Below are 21,052 nucleotides of genomic sequence, written 5' to 3' on the forward strand. Positions count from 1 at the left end.
TAAGCCACCCAACATGGGGGCTGGGTCTGAATTTAGGCCCTCTGCAAAAACAATGCATGCTCCTATCCACTGAGCCATCTCTCCAGCCCTGTCATGACCTTTATGGACCAGTAAAATGGGCTCCTTTTAGAATTCCACTCTGGAAAAGACTTGAATGGATTTTGGATCAGAAGACAAGCCCTCCTTGTATGTCAGATGATGCTGGGAAGTTGAGAGGACTATTTCTAATATCCACCTATAACCATTTACAGTCACACTGGTACTTAGTGTACAATGTTTGCTTTAAATGAACCAACTTACACTTAAGATTTAACATTCTTGGTGTGAATATCTTCCCTGTTATCAGGGATGGCAGGTGCATTGAGGGTTTCCCCCACTGTGCTATTTCTTTTATTTATTTATTTATTGCCTCTGGAAGTGGTTGACAATACTTTTGTCCCCTTTCAGCTCAGAGTTAACTAAAATAGTGTGTTGCTTCTCCTTCATCTCTCACTGTTCTCTGCCCTCCTTCTTACCAGCCAGTTGCAGCAAGTTTCCAACCTGACTGACACTGAAGCAGTTCACACCCAGTCGAAGTGCTATCCTCAGTGGTTACTTCCCACTGGCTGATGCACAGCCTGCTCCTGAACTCAGCTGCTGTTTGTCTGACCTGGTGGTTTTACTGGATGTTTTTGGAGAATCTTTTCACTTCTGTAATAAAAATGACCGTCTTTTGCCCATGTTGATACAGACTACAGGGACAGTAGCCATGTCTGTTAGCCTGCTTCTCTTTTAGACATCCCCGAAACTCATTAGCTTTTCTGACAAGCCCTTGTCCTTTTCCCATTCTGCTATAGATTTCTAACTTGTCTGTGTGCCTGAATTTTCAGGCACTTCATTGGGGCTTGAAGGAGGGCTTTTTAATAAATGTTGATTAAATTATTGGCTAATTGATTTGGACTAATATTCATATTTGCATGCACACACAAAAGATTCAGTACATATTTGTCTAGTATCTTTGAAAGTTTTGTTAATCATGGAGAAGTATAATATAGCAATTTTCCTAGGGACACGTATTTCTTAGTTACATCATAAAAGGTTTATGTTCTGTGACACTCATAGCAAGAAACATGCATGTGGTTAGCTAAGAATGCAAGGGAAGGGCGTAGTAAAGCACATTGTAATCTCCAATTTGGGATCATAAGCAAGGAAGAGCAGGACAAGTTAGAGGCCATCCTGGTCTGCACAGTCCAGGCCAGCTAGGAATTCAAAGCAAGACTCTATTTGGGGGATGGGGAGATAGATTGCTCATATTTACACTCAAATAGCAACGTCTAGAGGCAGGGCTCTTTAAACATTTTACACCCATAATCCCATTGCACCGGGAGCCTACATATATTGATTTATTTGTTATTTTCCTCATGCTCAGTGGTTAAGAGCATCTGGCTGTTCTTCCAGAGGTCCTGAGTTCAATTCCTGGCAACCATCTGTAACAAGATCTGGCGCCCTTTTCTGGTCTGCAGGGATACATGCAGGCAGAACACTGTATACATAAAAAAATAAATCTTAAAAAAAAAAACCCAGTATACCTAATAAAAGCAGCTTAAGAAAGGGAAAGTTTGTTCTGACTTCCAGTTGAAGGGTTCAGTCCATCCCGGCAGAGAAGGTGGAGCAATGAAGCATTCCCATTGCCACTGCAAGCCAGAAGCAGAGGGTGTACTCTGGTTCTTAGCTCCCCTTCTCTTTATTCAGTTAAGACCTTTCCCATGGAATGGTGTCACCCACATTAGGATGACGATGTCAGTTAACCCATCTAGAACTCCCTGTAGACTTGCCCAGAGGTTTATCTCATAGATGATTCTAGCTCCACAGTAGGGGTGTGGAAAAAGTGTGCAAATTAGACATTTAATTATAATTAGTCACACTTACTCTAAGATGTATGCTAATTTTTAAATTATGTTTATATGTGTATCTGTGTGGACATGAGTGCAGAGCCCACAGCGGCCGGGAAAGGGTGTGGGATCCCCTAAAGCTGGAGTTACAGGCACTTGTGAGCTGCCAGACAAGGGTGCTAGGAACTGATCTCAGGCTCTCGTACCATTAGCCACTATCTTCCCAGCCCCAAGCAATTTATTTTTAAAATCACCCTTTAGTATACATACAATTTTACTGTATAGCAAAGACAGAAGCAAACTTACATACTGATGAGAAGGATGTTCTTATTTTACACAAAGAGTTCCATCTTGGCTGAACATTTGCTACTGTAAGGCATAGAGCATGATCAACATTTTCAGTTGCTCGGTATTTTGGTTTGAGGATTGTCAGTGCTGAGAATGCTACTTCCCGTTACTGCATAGTACAAAATGACAGGAGTAGGTTCTGCCATTTCAGGAGTGGTCGGTGACTCTCTCCTAACCGTAAGCCAGAATTCATTTAATGATTTTTCATCAATGAAAGTGAAATCAGCAACTCAAACAGTTTTTAAAATCAAACATTCTGACACAATGTAATCCAAAGACGACTTCATTTAAAAACTGCTGAAGAATGGTAGCAGGCCAGCACTAAAGGTCTTTGTTTTCCAGTATGCCCAGAATGTCTGTGTACAGGAAAAGCACCACAGTTCACAGCATGGAGGGCCTCTGAGTGAGCTGCGCTGTCTCCAGCAGCGCTCTTCACTTGGCGTGGGAAGACGGCATTCAGTGCAGAATGCACATGTGTTTAGAAACAAGGGTGCCCTGCACAGGCCAGCACGGCTGCAGACACCTCAGCTTCCTTGTGTTTGATGTGTGTTTATTGGGTTTTCAGAAGCCTTTTACGTTACCAAAGAATTTAAGGCCCCCATATTCAGTTACCTACATTGTAAAAGCTTGAACTCAGATTTCACCTAGGCCATTCCTTAGCATGTGACTGTGGGCAACCTAACTCAGAGCTCTGTTTAAGGATTACAAATATGTACACATATGAAACCCTGTAAGTATCTGTGTTAGCTAAAATTAATGGGACTAACTCTTGAGAACCTTTTTTGTTGCTGTTGTTGTTGGGTTTTTTGTTTGTTTGTTTGTTTGTTTGTTTTTGTTTTTGTTTTGGAGACAGGGTTTCTCTGTGTACCTTTCCCTTTGCACCTTTCCTGGATCTCACTCTGTAGCCCAGGCTGGCCTCGAACACACAGAGATCCACTTGGCTCTGCCTCCCGAGTGCTGGGATTAAAGACATGCGTCACCACCGTCCAACTTTTTTTTTTCCCTTTGGCCTTTTTGAAACAGGGTTTCCCGTGCAGCTCTGGCTGTCTTAGAACTCGATCTGTAGACCAGGCTGGCCTTGAACTCACAGAGATCTGCCTGCCTCTGCCTCCCAAGTGCTGGGATTAAAGGCGAGCACTGCCCTCGCCCAGCCTTCTTGAAGGTTCTTAGCTGTAGTCTTTTCAGTAGCCGTTAAGCAGCTGTCTTAGAGTTGATTATAAATACTGTGTACTTTGACGCTGTAAAAGTGAAATGTCACCGTACTGGAATGTGTAGTCGAGCCAACGGAGAACTTATATGAGAATAGAGCCGCTACTTTAGTGAATTAGAAGGGGTACTTTCTGTTTGAATTACGTATGTGTTTCATATGTTCAGAAACTTTAAAACTGATACAAAAAGTAAACTCTAATATTAAATACAAATTAAAATCGGGTAACATAAGTATATACCAAATATAACCAAAAAGTTAGCTCATTTAACTAAAAACAAAATTTTATTACAGGAGGCAGAGGCCCACAGTCTCTCTTTATTACAGAGTTTGAGGCCAGCCTGGTCTACATACCGAGTTCTAGGACAGCCATGGCCACATAAAGAGACCTTGTCTCAAAACAACAGCAAAAAATAGTTAATTACAAGTATTTATTTTATTTGTGAATGGGAATGGTGTGCATGTGGAGATGAGAGCACAGCCTGTGGGAGTCAGTTCTCTCCTTATACCACCGTAGGGGTCCTGGGAATCGAACTAGGTTGTCCGCCTTGGCAGCAAGAGCCTTTACCTGCTGAGGTGGCCTGTGACTTTTGGCACAGATCTCTGAGTTTGAATTCAGCCTGGTCTATAGAGTGAGTTCCAGGATAGCCAGGGATATGTACAAAGAAACCCTGCACCACCACCCTCGGGGGAAAAAAAAAAAAAAAGAATTTCATTCCCTGCAGTCATGCCCACCTTTTAAAACTCTGTCTTCCCAAATTAAAGAGCATTTAAGATGTATACTTTATTAAGGTATACTCTAAGATGACCTAAGAGTGGTTTCCTGAGTTTTAGCTAGTGCCCAAATCATTTACTTTTAAACAGGTCTGATAACAATAACTAAGGGAATTGTGGGAATTGTTATGTGATGGAGCTGCATTCTCATAGACACTAATTTATTGACAGTTGGGGGTGCTTTGTGATTGTAGGAGACAGTGTAGAGACATAGGAAGAGAGTGGTTAAATAATACAGTTGGTGGACCTATGTTCTTTACGTGAGCTTGTGGGAATGTATAAACTGATTTTGAGATGGTTCACCCATTAAGGAAGGCAAATAAAATAGTTGTGAAGTCAAGGTGTACTAACCAGTTGTTAATGAACTCTGTGTCCTGTGGAAGAGAGGATGACTAGGTAAAATATAAATAACTTGGGTAGCCAGGCCGTTGCTGGGGATTGTACTGAGCAAATTGATGAGAGGGACTGAACTGTTGGGAATTTGGGTGGCTGTTTCTTAAAGTGCTTTATGGGGGCTGGAGCGACGGCTCAGAGGTTAAGAGCACCGGCTGCTCTTCCAGAGGTCCTGAGTTCAATTCCCAGCACCCACATGGTGGCTCACAACCATCTGAAATGAGATCTGGTGCCCTCTTCTGTATACATGATAAATAAATAAATCTTTTAAAGGAAAAAAAGTACTTTATGTGATAAGTCTCCAAACAATTTTTAAAATTACATTATTTTGAAAAATCTCTTCTTTAAAGAGTAAAATCAAATGGAATTTCATTTTTTAAACTACCCCTGAGAAGTCATTGCAGTGTGTGGCTCTAATAAGTAATTCTGTGTAATATATCAGAGAGATTGACATGATGGTCTAGGCCATTTAGATTTCTATACAAGTTTAAAAGGAAGTAAGATTGACAAATATTTGAAAATGTACTTTTCATCGGAACTGAATCTATAAAGTAATAGTATATTTCTTTTATTAGGTTGAATTTTTAAGCACTAGATTACTTTAGAATTTTCTGTCCTAAGTAGCTCTTTATGGGAAATGTCCCACTTTGTGGATGTCAGTGTTGATGGAACATCTTTGTTGAGGTTTCTAAGGTTTTGACTCTGGATAGTCAAGAAAAACCAAACTGTTCTGCTCAGATATTCCCAAATAATGAACTCTGAGCACAGCTGTGGAAGCAGACCTGGTACATTTCCTAACCAGTTCTTCCTAGCTAATACCTAAGTACTTGTTATTAGGTCCCTTGGTCAATTATTTTGAGAGTTAAGTGAGCCTATAGGAAACATTTCATACTGTGGCTCGAAGGAGGCACTCAGTATACTGACTGCTATTATCCCTTTCTCTCCAACTTTGTGACTGATTTTTTTTTTTCTTGCTCATAAAGTTTATCGACAACTGTTTGGTCCCAACACACAAACAGCACTTGAACCACGGGGGGGGGGGTGGGGGGGGTGTCTTCAAACAAAATAGTTAAGAAAAACATCTTGTTCCCCCAAGCCTGATCAAAAGAAACAGTGCAGGATGGGAAAGGGAATTTTGGTGAGAATTTTATTTTCTTTATGTGTACATGTGTAGTATGGGTACATGTGTGTATGTGTTCATGTGTGTGCAGGTGTGTTTTTGTGCCTGTACACGTGTGTGGAGACCTAAAGTTGAAGTTGGAAATCTTCCTCAATCGCTGTCCACCCTGTTCCTACACAGTCTCTCCAGCCACCTTGTTCCTGGGATCCCCAGTCTCCACCTTCAGGATGCTGGAATTACAGTGTGGCCACTCTGGCCACATGACACTTAGATGGGTTCATGGAATCTGAACTCCAGACCTCAAGCTTACACAAAAGGTGTTTCACCGCTGGGGCATCTCCCCAGCCTGGTCGCCTTTATTTCGGTATTAGCATTTTAAGGTAGAGTTGACGAAAGAACTAGTTTTTTTCTGAACAGAAACACTTGAGATCCCATTTGAGAAGTGAGAAAGAAAACTGTTAAACACCTACTCCATTGTGCCATCTCAGGAAGACTGAATCTCTAATTAGTTTCTCGCCCTGGTCCTTGCCTTCAGCAACTCTGCCTCAGTATGAAATGTGTCTGTTCCTTTGGGGATACTTGCTAGGCTAAGCCAACAGCCCATCTCCAGGGTCTTTATTATGGCTGGTTAACCATAACCCTTGGGTAGAACATCTGAATACAGTTTTCATTTTGAAGTCATCATACCTGCATGTTTCTAGATTCACAGTGAGTTGTTATTTTCCTAGGTCTTACCATCCAATACAATTCAAGAAATTTATGGTCTCTCACTGAGAAAGCAAAAGTATATGTAGCTGATAATCAGTAGAAAATTTACTTTAAATTAAACATTCAGATTGTCCATTCTTGTTTTCAAGTTTCCAGATAGGAATTGTTATACTGAGCATTTATATGCATGCATGTATACATTCATTCTTCAGTGTCCATGGATGATTGGGTTCAGGAGCCACAGCCATGATGCACAAGTCTGTTATATAAAACTCATACTATCGGCTTATAAACCAGACCATTCTTCTGTTTGCTTTTTCATCTCAATTATTTATAGTGCTTAATACAGTGGAAATGCTGTGTAAATAGTTGTGCATTGTATTGTTTTAAGGATTATTGCCAAGGAAAAGTATAAGCCTTTGGTGTCTTCAGTGTAGGTGCATTTTTGTCCCCTGCTCTTCTGATATTTTCAGTATGGGGTTGGTTGCATCTAAGGTTGTAGAACATGTGATACTGTACACATTTATATGCACGTGTATGTGTGTTCATGTGTGTGCAGGTGTGTTTGTGTACTTGTACACGTGTGTGGAGACCTAAGGTTGAAGTTGGAAGTCTTTCTCAATCGCTGTCCACCCTGTTCAGTGAGGCAGAGTTTCAGCTGAACCAGAGAGCTCCTACACAGTCTCTCTGGCCACCTTGCTCCTGGGATCCTCTGTCTCCACCTTAAGGATGTTGGAATTACAGGTTGGCCACATGACATTTGCACGGGTTCTTATAAATACTGTACACATACATATGCAGTACATACAAACGTGCCTTTGTTTTATTGTAGCTATTCAGTTGCATACAGTAGAAGTCTTAATGTATGTGTTGTAATCATTGCAGAACTTTGAGGTTAAGAAAGGATTTTTAACCCCAGAAGCACACAATTAATATTCTAAAAATCAAAGACTATTTTCCACTTATTTCTAAAACTGCTTTCTTCTATAACTGACAGCATGCTGAGTCTGCTTTTGGAATTATTATATATAATTTACTTAGTGGTGTTTCTTTTAATTTTGCTGTTTCAAACACTTTGCTTTTCAAAAGGCTGTAGATCACATAGCTCTTGCTCTGCACCCCTCCAGTTAGCTTTCCCTCCACTGTGAACTTGAGTGAGCACATGTCACCAGAGCACTTCTTCTGCTGCCCTTTTGTAGTGTTCATGCTTTAAAAGTCACAAAGGCAGATTGTTGAATGCACATGCCTGACATTTTAAATACCTCCGATTCTGAAAGCTTGCTTTCTCTGAGCTGTTAGATTTAAGCATGATTCATAAAATGAAAGAGGGTTCCTGCAGTTCTCCTCCGTCGTGTTGCCATTTAGTCCTCTGGCCCTGGGTCTGTGGGGAGAAGTCAGCTCACCTTAACGTCATGTGGATTACTGCTAGTCTGTGGTTTAGAACTCTTCTGTTTTAAACTTTTCCATTAATTTAGACTTCAGAATGTGAGACCTGGAACTCTACACACTGAAATCTGCTTGAAAGGAAAAATGTTATTGCATTTTCAAAGACTTTTAGGCAGGTATTTGGTCCTCTGGTGAGGAATTTCTTTTTTTTTCTTTTTTTTTTTTTTTTTTTTAAGATTTATTTATTTATTATGTATACAGAAAAGGGCACCAGATCTCATTACAGATGGTTGTGAGCCACCATGTGGTTGCTGGGAATTGAACTCAGGACCTCTGGAAGAGCAACCAGTGCTCTTAACCTCTGAGCCATCTCTCTAGCCCGGTAAGGAATTTCTTAATTATCAAATTGCTAACCATCTTCGGCCAGGCAGTGGTGGCGTACGCCTTTAATCCCAGCACTCGGGAGGCAGAGGCAGGAGGATCTCTGTGAGTTTGAGGCCAGCCTGGGCTACCAAGTGAGTTCCAGGAAAAAAAGCTACATAGAGAAACCCTGTCTCAAACCCCCCCCCAAAAAAAAAATTGCTAAACATCTTCACAAAAACTGATAGTGTAGAAAGATGATTTCCTCAGCTTCCTCCTGCCATAAGCTCATGCTTCTCTATCCTATCCCCAAATTCTGAAATTTTTCTGGCAAAATGCTTTTCAAGTCCATTATATATGAAGAAAATCTATACAAAGGCCATCACATGTTATTTCAGACTCTGGATGGAATCTATACTAACTGTCCTGATTCATCATTGATAAGAATGCCCTGAGCTAGTATTCTCTTGGGTTTAACTTTGCAGACCTTCCCGTAAGTAGATATTTACAACCTGTCATGCATCACTGCAGGAGAAAATTCAAATTTGAAGAAGTATTTGAAAATCAAAACTCTATTTTCCTGTTGTCTTTTGGACATGACATAGCCATTGCCCTCAGGAACTCACTGCAGCTGTGGTTACCTGCATAAGACCTGCACAAGCCCAAGCCAACAAGACCAGTCAGCATCCCAACAAGCAGCAACAGTTAGACTCATTGGATCACAAAATCCATGGGGAGGGAGGTTGGTGAGGGTGGACATGAAAGTGGGGGAGGGACATATTAGAAGTAGGAGAATGGGAATGGGGAGGTGGAGATGAGCAAAATGCATAGTGTGGTGGCTTACATGAAAATGGCCCTCAGAGGCTCGTAGCGAGTGGCACTGTCGGGAGGTGTGGCCTTGTGTGTCACTGGCTGGAGGTTTTGAGGTTTCAGATGCTCAAGCCAGGTCCAAAATGCTCTCTTCCTGCTGCCTGCCAGTTCAGATGTAGCACTCTCAGCTCCTTCTCCAGCACTGTGTCTGCCTGTGCACCGCCATGCTTCCTGTCATGACAGTAGATAAACCTCTGAACTGTAACCAGCCCCAGTTAAATGCTTTCCTTTATGAGTTATGGTGGTCATGGTGTCTCTTCACAGCAATAGAAACCCTAAATAAGATACATTGTGCCAGGTGGTGGTGGTGGTGGTGGTGGTGGCGCACGCCTTTAATCCCAGCACTGGGGAGGCAGAGGCAGGCGGATCTCTTTGAGTTCAAGGCCAGCCTGGTCTACAAAGTGAGTTCCAGAACATCTAAAACTTACACAGAAAAACCCTGTCTCAAAAAATTTAAAAAAAAAAAAGACACATTGTATACATGTTATGAAACTGTCAAAGAATAAATAAAAGAGTTATTTAAAATCTATTTTTCAGTCAATTTAAACATGGATATGTCTGGGGGGGAAAAAAAACGCTTATCCACATGAGACAGATCATTATTTTTCCTTTTCCATTTCAGAATTTGCTTAGAATGTCTGAACATTAACTACTTCATGTATTTTTGTTAGTTTACCATTAAATAGTTCCAGTATTAAGTGACTCTTCTTGGAAGGGGACTTTTTTTTTTTAAACACTTATTATGAGATGACAAAGGATCACAAAAGAAATGATTAGTTTATCCTAATCTTCAAAAAGTACTTATCATTTACTTTCTGAAGGCACAGACACAAGAAAATAGGCCCAGTCTAATGAGTGATCCAGACAGCTAAACAGGTCATTGGAAAGCCACGGAGAAAAACTCTAAGATCTTAGCAATGGCTACAAGACAAGTGATGGTTTTCCCTCCTTTCAAAAGTTAAATACATATATTTATTTTTTAAATTAAAATAGTTACAGCGTTTCTCACCTTTCCTCCCTGCCACCCCTTTCATATATCCTCCCTCCCAAATCCATGGCCTCTTTTTAATTGTTGTTATTACTTAAATGTTTTTTAAGTGATTTATTTTTTAATGATTGATTTTATTTTATTATATGTGCATTGATGTTTTGCCTGTGTGTATGTCTGTGTGAGGGTGGCAGACCCTTGGAACTAGAATTATAGGCATTTGTGAGCTCCCATGTGGGTGCTGGGAATTGAACCTGGGTCCTCTGGAAGAGCAGCCAGTGCTCTTAACTGCTAAGCCATCTCTCCATTCCCATGTAAATGGTTTTTTGGTTGTTTGGTTTGGTCTGGTTTTTTGAGACAGGGTTTATCTGTGTATCCCTGGCTGGCCTGGAACATGCCCCGTAGACCAGAATGGCCTCAAACTCCAGGGATCCATCTACCTCTGCCTACCAAATACTGGGATTAAAGGGATGCACCATCACTGCCTGGCTTGTACATATATGTATAAATTCATGAATAAGGCAATATCTAAAGATTGTGTATGAATTGACCAAAGAAAGAAGGGACATGACTGTCTTGGGTAGAAGGAAACATGCATGCAAAGCTTGAGAGGCTTCTCCACCCTCCACTACATTTTCATGTAGAAAATTTGGAAGCTTGATGTGCTGCAGAACTGTAGCGTGGAGGCAGGTGTCAGTGACAGTGGACAGGGAACGGGAACTGGACCATGAAGAACATGGTTTTATTGTAAGCAGATTTCCTGAACTACATTCATATGCCATTCAACGCATACATTAAAATGTATACTTTATTATCCTCTAGTTTGTATAGCCACAGCTGTATATCCATCATCAATTTAGATTTAGCCAATTATAGAGCATTTTCATTATTTCAAAAAGAAGCCCCGTGGCCTTTGTTATCGCCCCCACCTACCCCAGCTCTAGGAAGCTATTTAATCTACTCTGTCTCTGTTTTCCCTGCCTGTATAGTTCATGCACATGGAGTCATATAATATATGGTCTTTTGTTTGTTTGTTTGTTTTTGTTTTTGTTTTCTGAGACAGGGTTTCTCTGTAGCTTTGGAGCCTGTCCTGGACTAGCTCTGTAGACCAGGCTGGCCTCGAACTCACAGAGATCCACCTGCCTCTGCCTCCCCAGGGCTGAGATTACAGGTGTGTGCCACTGCCGCCCGGCAATATATAGTCTTTTATCACTGGTATTTTGTATAACATTTTCAGGTAGTGGCCATATTGTAGCATGCATCAAAATTTCTTTCCCTTTTGTTACTACTCCTGGATACATTCTACAGTTTTCTTATTCTAACTAGCACCTTGTTGTTAATGGATATTTGGGTTATTCCACCTTTTGTGGCCATTAGAATGATCCTGTTATGAACATTCATATCCATATGCATTTCATATGGACAGAGATTTTTATTTCTCATGCATGTATACCTAGCAGAGATATTGCTGAGTAATGTGGTAATTCTCTGGCTATTCAGGGAACAGCAGGCCTGTTCCAGTGTGGTTCCAGTCACTCTTATACTTGCCTACAAGTAATGTGTGATGCTACCAGATTTTTTTTTAATTTCTGCATTTTGAATAGGATATGTGTATGTATACACTTTGTCCTCCTTATTTCTGTGGGTTTTAAGGGCTTTTAAAGAAAGTTGGTTATTTTTTTATTTTATGTATTTATTTTTTTAATGTGTCTGTGTTTGTGTTCATATGCATGTGAGTGGCCAGAAGAGGGTGTCAAGGGGCCAGATGAGGACAATAGATCCCTGGGAGCTGCAATTCCAGGCAGTTGTGAGCTGGAAACTCAGCTGATCTCTGTGACTGCAGCAAGTGCAGTTAGTTGCTGTGCTCTCCCTTTCTCTGCTAGAGGCTTCTTCAGTAAGGCCTGCACCCTGCTGTCCTCTAAGTCATGATGTGCAGGAGCCCTATGATGAGACGGGAGGATTTAAGAAGTGTTCTGAGGCCCTGTGCTCCTGTAATTAGGCCACAGTCTTAGTAATGCCTGTCTTCTGGAACGTGGCCAGTGTTTCCTGGTCCTTTCCCCTCTGAAACCGGCGTCTAGAAGAGTTGGCTCTTCGGTTAAGATGTGGTAAAGCACCTTCTTTTTTGAGATGGGTGTCTCGTTAGGTTCTGGTAAAAAGATTTCTTTTCAGTCAGATTTCAATAAAACAGATATCCTGGGCTTATTTCAGTCTAGCTACTTTTCCTTTTCACTGGTTATGTGTATGAGGCAATCTCTTGTTGATCGCTGTGAGAATCCAAAAAAGCTCCTAGAGACAAACTCAACAAAGTCAGCTCCTCCCACCCCAGACTGGGCCCTCTTGGGATTTCCAGCTCTCAGACCTTGACCACAGAGTTTTCAGGAGTCTATCCGATTACAGCTCCAGCCTTCTTCTCCATAGCCAACTTTTCATCCCAATTCTGTTCTATGAAATAGGGTCCCTACCTCCAAGATTATAGACGTTAACCACCACACAGAAATTCTGATGTTTCTGCCTTAGTAAAGTTACTGCATCTGTCTGTCTGTCTATCCAGTTTTACAGGTGCTGGTTTGCCCTGTAATCCCAATTCTCTGACGCATCTAAGAACTTTTGACATTTTGTTTGTTGAGTGTTTCCTTTGTTCTGTGAGTAAGAATTAGCTCCTTCCATGCCTGACTGGAAATGAGAAGTTACTACCTACTTTGTTTAGTTTATACCTACATGGTTTTTGTTTTTGTTTTTGTTTTTGTGTGTGTGTGTGTGTGATTTGGGAGAGTTACTGTTATGTTGATCTTGCTTCCTGTGAGTTTATTACTTCTGATAGTATTTTAAAGGATTTAATTTTCTTTCTTGATTGCTCTGGCTAGAATTTCTATTGCAAGCATCCCTGTCTTACTCTTGGTTATAGAAGGAGAATGTTTATTCTCTCTGCATTAAACATATTAGCTGTGGATTGGTTGGTTGGTTGGTTTGAGACAAAGTCTTGCCATGAAGCCCAGGTTGGTCTTAAGCTATTCCCTTGTCTCAGTCTTCCAAGTCTCAGAGTCAGTCAGTGTCTGTCTGTCTGTCTGTCTGTCTGTCTCTGTCTCTCTCTCTCTCTCTCTTGAGACAAGGTTTCTCTGTGTAGTTTTGGTGCCTGTCCTGGATCTCGCTCTGTAGACCAGGCTGGCCTTGAACTCACAGAGATCCGCCTGGCTCTGCCTCCTGAGTGCTGGAATTAAAGGTGTGCACCACCACTGCCCGGCAGTTTGGTTTGTTGTTGATGTTTGTATAATGTTTATTTGATTGAGCAGGTTCTTTCTCTGCCAGACATAGTGGTAACATTTTCATGAAAGTCTATACTCTTAGTACCACTATTGACAGTGAATTTTGTTTATTTACTTTTTGAGATAGGGTATCTAAGCTATCCTGGAACTCACTAAGTAGTGCAAGCTGGAACTCATGGTGATCCCCCTGCCTCACCTTCCAAGTGCTAGAATTACAAGCATAAGCTATCATGTCCAGCAGATAACAGTGACTATTCCACAAACCATTCCGAGTCCTCAATTGTATTTGTACTCATTTCTGTTTATTATAAAATTGTACATGGTTTCATCATCTGTGTCTGCAGGCACAGTAAGGATCAGACATTCTGTTATGGGTAGCCATCATAGCTTATTCTTAGTTCTGAACAGAGTTCTGTTGTATAAATCTACCAGGGTTTAACCTTTGACCTGTCTGTCTTCCTGTTGCATCCCAGCACCCAGAACAGTGCTGGTACATAGAAGGCATCGTGTGTGCATGCGTGCATGCGTGTATGCGTGTTTGACATTCAGTGTACATATGTGTGTAAATATGGGTAAAATAAAATTAGGAAAGATACCAGCTAAGAAATTATTTTAATAATTTCAGAATTAGGATGTAGTGACCTAGGCAGGAATTACAGCAGGAATGGGAGGAAGGAATAAGTAAGGAAAATCACAAACCAAAAGGATTTTTAACAAATTAGAGGAGACTGTAGGCAATAAAGGTGGTCCCAGGACTTCTGACCTGGGTTGGTTAGTGCTGTTCTAGTCCTACCACAGTGCCTTTATCTCCTTTATAGCTTTTATGACCAAGACTTAGACTGAGCCTAGAATATAACGATGGGCAATAAATATATGAATGAGTTAATGAATGAAAAAAATAAAGGAAATCAGGAGGATATATCTTAGATGTTTCATATGCTTAAAGTCACAGTGGACACTAAACAAATGAGGAATAGGACTCAGATCCTGGAAAGGAGGGCCTTGCAGGAGCTGAAAGTCTTAGAGACAGAACAGCAGAAATGTGCAGGAAAGCACAGCATTAATCTCAGAAAGTAAGCCATCAGTATAAACACTGATGAAAATGGCTAGAGAAGATTGGAAGGACGTGGCCAAAATCGGCAAGAATGAAACAGACCAGTGTAGTCAGAGTATGCGTGTGACAGGGTAGTCAGAGTACCATTACAGAGTATGCGTGTGAACAGGGTAGTCAGAGTACCTTTACAGAGTATGCGTGTGAACAGGGTAGATGAAAGAGAGGCCTTGTGGTAATTCGAGGTAGACATCCTCAAGGGAAGTGTAGCTTGCTTTGCTTTTTGCTGTTGTTGTTGTTTGTGGGGAGGGGGCAATTCTGTTGATGTTTTCAAAATCATCTAAATATATTAGAGAAAAAGAAGAAAAGATTTATTAGTCTATGACAGCTGTCAGATTGTGTACAAGACTAACATAGGTATTTCATTTAAAATGCAGGTAATTAATGCTCTTATAGAGAACCCCAGTAGATCAGGAGACCCAAAATTGACATTTCTCTAGCAAATGAAAAATAAATACCCAAGGAGTTCTGGCACAGCTAAGCACTAAGACTGCCACTAACAGTGACCCAGGGGCTAAGGAGTGTGTGACACAAAGAGATGATGTGAAAGGCATTCATTTGAAAGGTTAAAAGTTTAAGAGCTGAGCTTTAGAAGAGGAAGCCATTCTTCATGAAAACAAACCGGGGGAACTGGTGCCAGGAGTTGTGAGATAAGGCCCTGGGTGTCAGAAGTTTCCAGATAAAAAAGGCAGATGAAGGCTCGTCATTTGTATGATCTTGATTATTTCTCTATATCTCCCTCCTCCCCCCCCCCCCCCCCGCGCCTTTTTTTTTTTTTAACTGAGGATGAGTTATTTTCTCTGGGCAGCACAGAGAATCTAAAGAGCAGGGAAGGTTTGGAGCAACTTCAGTAGACAATGCAAGGGAGCCAATAAAGGATCCTGAGCTTGGGCCAGCAGTGCCGGGGTTCTATACATGAGCTTCTGGGTGGACCCAGTCAGTAGTTACTTGAGCTTGATAATTCTTCTGGACTCCATTCATCTGACAGTTGCCACCATAGAAACATTTGGTTATGTGTTGATCCAAGACTAAGCAGGGCTCCCTTTTACCACAAGGCAGCTGAGTGTGGTTTATGTTAGGTTGTAGGTGCTTAATGTGAACAAGTCAAGCTGGTTATGTATAGTGACTCTTGAATTTATAATCAAGGGACACATTATAGTATATGGTTAGTTTAGGCTTCAGACATTCTGAAATATCAATCATGTAAAAACTAAAGTGGAAAACAGTTATGTAGAATGCAGCTCATTGAAGGATGAAGGAGTGATTGGCTCCTGCCCCTCCAAACTAGGTGCCAGAAATATTTGGTTTGTCTTGTTGTTACAAATTACCAGTATTAACAATAACTAGTTTTAAACTATATCTGTGTGCCAGCCATTGTTCTTAGCTTTTTTTTTACAAAGTAAATTTATTGAAAGTCCTCCAACAACCCATAAAGTGGTTGTTGCCATTTTATAGATGAAAAAAAAAAAAAAAAAGAATGGGACTGTAGAGATGGCTCAGTGGTTAAGAACCCTGGCTGTTCTTCCAGAGGTCCTGAGTTCAATTCCCAGCAACCACATGGTGGCTCACAACCATCTGTAATGAGATCTGGTGCTCTCTTCTGGCTTGCAGGAATACATGCAGGCAGAACACTGTAAACTTAATAAATAAATCTTTTTTAAAAAAAAGAAAAAAAGGGTAAGTAGTTTGCCCAGAGTTATAGAGTGGATAACTAACAGGGAGTCCAAGGTCTGCTTACTAAGCTGTGCTGCCTTTTACTGGTCCTTGTGTTAATGATAACTTTGAAACAGCTTAGCAAGCTGTTCCACATTATGACAAGTTTTTGTATAACAGCAAACATATAACCAAGTAAAAGGAAAAAGTCCATTCTAGGATGATTGTAGTTAATTCATAGTGTGACACTTAGGTATTTTAGAAAACGTACTTTCAAATGCTGCTTCGAGAGATCCATATGCACTCTTGCTAAGCCATTTCTCTAGTCCTCACCCAACACCCCCAAAAATCAGGTTGGTTTTTTTTTGTTTTTTTTTTTGTTTTTTTTTTTTGTTTTTTCAAGACAGTCCTGGCTGTCCTGGAACTCAGTATGTAGACCAGGCTGGCCTGGAACTCAGAGATCTACCTGCCTCTGCCTCCCGAGTGCTGGGATTAGATATATACGCCACCACCACCCATCAAAAGTCAGGATTTCAACTACCTACTTCAAAATGATCCCTACCACATGACACTAACTTCCAAGTATACTATTCATTGAGCAAAGAAAATGAATAGAAGCCCTAAAAATACCTCCATGAACATTCAGATTTCTACCAGAGCAGACTTAATTACAATTTTGTAAGTGCTGTGATGGTGACTATGAAAGGAATCCTCATTGGAAGTGAGAAACAGTATACTAAGAGGAAGACTGTGTTTGGGTTTCTCTCACAAGAACGACTTCTCTATGTTCCATTCTCTGAAATGCGGCCTCATAATCTGTGGTGGTACTGTGTTCCCCAAAATATTGCACACCCTAATAAACTTATCTGGGGTCAAAGAACAGAATAGACACTAGATTCAGAGGCTAGAAAATGGTGGCACCCACACCTTTAATCCTAGCATTCCAGAGGCAGAAATCCCTCTGGATCTCTGTGAGTTCAAGGCCACATTGGAAACAGCCAGGTATGGTGACACATGCCTTTAATCCCAAGAAGTGAGCCTTTAATCCCAGGGAGTGATGGCAGAAAGCAGAAAGATATATAAGGCGTGAAGACCAGAAACTAGAAGCTTTTGGCTGGTTAAGCTTTTAGGCTTTCAAGCAGCACAGTTCAGCTGAGATCTATTTGGATGAGAACTTAGAGGCTTCCAGTCTGAGGAAACAAGATCAGCTGAGGAACTGGCGAGGTGAGGTAGCTGTGGCTTGTTCTGCTTTGACACTATCAAATTCTATACTATGTAGTCTTATATACATACAGAATATATATCTGTCAAATTATCAGGGTAGCAGAATGTTAATGGTTAGAGTTCAGTGCCTGGATTAAGAGTGAAACCCAGAACCACCTACCAGACATGAGAATCTGGACAAGGCTACTGACTCTTGTAGACCTTAGTTTCCTCGACTAAATGGAGATAATAAAGTGATAGTATAGTACTGTGTGGATTAAGATAGACATGTATATAAGCACTCAAATATTTCACACAGATTCTTACTGTTCTTAACCTGGTAATGCTAAATAGTAGCTAAAAAGAAATAATAACCATACAAACTTGGAACCTTGCAGATGCAAGGAAAGTAAATTTAACACCAAGATAAGTGTTTATTCTGAGCCCATTAAGATGGTTCCTCAGTTACAGAAGAGGATGGATTTAGAGTGGAGAGCTTTGGAGAAAGCTGTGAGTTCTAATTCTGACAGTTGTTCTACTTAAAGAGGAACCTGTGCTTTTACTGCAGTTATATCTGGCTTCAGATTAAAAATGTAAGATGATAACCCCTTCAATTTTCAACCTCACAAACATTTTTTAAACTTCTACAGAAAGAAATCAATCCCTCATTAATTATCTTGCATTTGTGGGAGATGTGATCTCTTGAGAAAAGAGACAGTGGTCTAGGAAAACATAGAGAAGGTCTGATGAACATCAGAAATCTGAACCCAAACAATGAAGACTGTCTGACTGTTCTCCCCGAGTCAGCTAGGCACAGTGTGCTACCCCACTTTCCTTCATCTAGCAAAGACTCACTGAGCACACATTCTATGCAGTACAATATGGGAAGTCTTAGGAACACAGGCTTCATTTCTTTATTTCAAGAGCTTTCAGGGTCAAGACACCTAGTTACTAGTGGGACTGGGAATCAGGAGGTAACAACCACAAAACACACTGTCCACGTAACTGAGAAAGTAACTTTATGTCTTTAGACCCACTGTTCTATTTATACAAACGAGGTATTTCCTAAAGCTTTACTGGGGTATAATTTAGAGTTAATAAAATTCATCATTAAAAAATGCACAATTTGGGCTGGAGAGATGGCTCAGAGGTTAAGAGCACCGACTGCTCTTCCTGAGGTCCTGAGTTCAATTCCCAGCAACCACATGGTGGCTCACAACCATCTGAAATGAGATCTGGTGCCCTCTTCTGGCATGTAGACAGAACACTGTATGTGCAATAAATAAATAAATCTTTAAAAAAAATGCACAATTTTGGGCTGGGTACACATACCTTTGGTCCGCTCAAATCTTTTATTTTAAAAAAAATCAAAGTGTACTGTTGAATCTAAGAGTTATTTATATATTCTGAGTAAGTTATTCATTGCCTAGCATGTGGCTTACACTATCACTTATGTTTGAATTTAAATGTTCTTAACACTGTTTTGAAGGATGACTGTTTTAAATTGGTCAGTTCTCTACTGCTCTCCTTTCTTGAGCCCTACCCTCACCAGTGCTGGGAACTGAACACAAGGAAGGCCTGAAGCATGCTAGGCAAGGCTCTACTGTCGAGCTATAACTACCTCAACTATCCACATCTTATTTCTCCTCTGTGGCTACTTCATAGCAAAAGGGGACTGAGACAGGGCAGTCAGAGAGGACAGCAGAGCAGTAAGCACTGTGACCTCTAACACTATCTGTAAGAGATTCTCAATGGCTGATGGGAAAGACCTTATGTGTCTACACAGACAGCTAAAAAAAATCCCATCATCTCAGTCATTTATAGGTTTAAAAACATGGCAAGAATATGTCTTCATGCTTATTCTTCTCAATTCCTAACACATACACTTGAAAACAGATAGTTTCCAAACAACAATCACAGCTATTATGAAATACAATTCTTAGAAAATTCAAGTGGTGGTTTCTTTTTTTTTTTTTTTTTTGAGACAAGGTCTCACTATATAGCCCTGGCTGTCCTAGAACTCTCTCTGAAGACCAGGCTGGCCTTGAACTCACAGAGATTCACCTGCCTCTGCCTCCTGAGTGCTGGAATTAAAGTGTACACTGCTATGCCTGGGCAAAGTTTTAACGATAAAAATCCTACAGAGCATCATGGGTTCTTGGCATTTGTTCCTAAATGACTAAGCAGACCTCATGTTCTTTCTAGGTTCACTAGTTTCAGCACCACATATACGCCAATGCTCCCAAATTTACTTCTGGTTAAGATCCCAGTTTTAAGGTCCAGATTCCTCTTCCTTACTGCTTAGTTAATACTGCTACTTAGATGACTTATAGGCATTTGAGCTTAACAAACACACGCCTCAGCTGCCTGCTTTTCATGGTAAACATATGACTGTTTAAACTTTTCACTCAAAATGTTCTTGAAAAGTCTTCTGAAGCTTCTAATCAAAGTGATCAGAATGACTTACTACTGATCCCTGGTTTGTCCCAAAAGACTTTTATCCTGTACATTAGTGGTTCTCAACCTTCCTAACGCTGTGACCCTTTAAAACAGTTCCTCATGTTGTGGTGATCCCTAACCATAAAATTATTTCACTGCTACTTTCTAACTGTAATTTTGCTACTGTTATGAATCTTAATATAAATAATTTTGGAGCTAGAGGTTTGTCAATGGAGTTGTGATCCACATGTTGAGAACCACTGCTATACATGATTCCTCTGGGAACCAGATCTATACTGGAAAAAAAATCCAGTAGGCAAATGTGGCTATGGAGTAAGAGGAATAAATTATAAAAATAACTATGTGATAGTCAATATTGATTGTCAACTTGGCAGGATCTAGAATCACCTAAGAGATAAGCCTCCAGGCACACCTGGGAGGGATTATTGACATTAGAGTATGCTATGTTGTACCATTTCATGGGCTGGGATTCTGGACTGTATAAGAAAGTGAGCTGAGCACCAGAGTCGTCCCCCCCCTCCCCCCCGCCTCCTGACTGTTCTCTCTCTCTCTCTCTCTCTCTCTCTCTCTCTCTCTCTCTCTCTCTGCCTCCTGACTGCAGACAAGATATGACCAGCTGCCTTGCCCTCCTGCCATCAGGACTTCCCCACCATGATGGGCTGGAATCTCCAACTATGAGCCAAAATAAGCCCTTCCTTCCTTCCTTCCTTCCTTCCTTCCTTCCTTCCTTCCTTCCTTCCTTCCTTCCTTCCTTCCTTCCTTCCTTCCTTCCTTCCTTCCTTTCCTTCCTTCCTTCCTTCCTTCCTTCCTTCCTTCCTTCCTTCCGCTGCTTCTCTCAGAATAGTTTGTCACAATGACAGAAAAGCGGTAGCCATGATACAGTAACATCACTTTAACAGCAAAGTTCAAACCCTGTGTGGCCCAGGAATCCAGGAGGGGTGGGGGCACACACGGACAACTGATTCTGAGTTCTGTGACTCTAGAGAGCCTTGACCAATACAAGTATATTCATGTTTGTGTGGGTGTACACATGTGGAGGTCAGAGATGGAGGCTGAGTGCCTTCTTTCGTTGCTCTCCACCTTACTTTCTGAGACAGGGTCTCTCATTGGACATGCAGCTCATAGATTTGGCTAGGCTGGCTGACCAGTGAGTTTCAGGCATCCCCCTGTCTCCATGGCCTCCAGCACAAGGGTTAGACATACAGCACAATAACATGTGGGTGTTGGAGATCCAACCAAGCTCAGGCCCTTGAGTTTGTGCAGCAGTCACCTAACTGATGGAACCATCTCCTCAACACCCCATAATACTACCTTTCTTATGGTTTCCCTCCTCTCTG

General features: G+C 41.1%; 1 protein-coding gene across 1 annotated transcript in view; it reads left to right on the forward strand.

Annotated features, from left to right (window-relative positions):
• Mosmo (modulator of smoothened) overlaps positions 1-21,052 on the forward strand; it is a 57,311-nt gene that overhangs the window by 14,161 nt on the left and 22,098 nt on the right. The gene's annotated exons all lie outside the window — the stretch shown is intronic.

The sequence above is a fragment of the Onychomys torridus genome, chromosome 1 (assembly GCF_903995425.1).
Source record: "Onychomys torridus chromosome 1, mOncTor1.1, whole genome shotgun sequence".
NCBI classification, from domain to species: domain Eukaryota; kingdom Metazoa; phylum Chordata; class Mammalia; order Rodentia; family Cricetidae; genus Onychomys; species Onychomys torridus.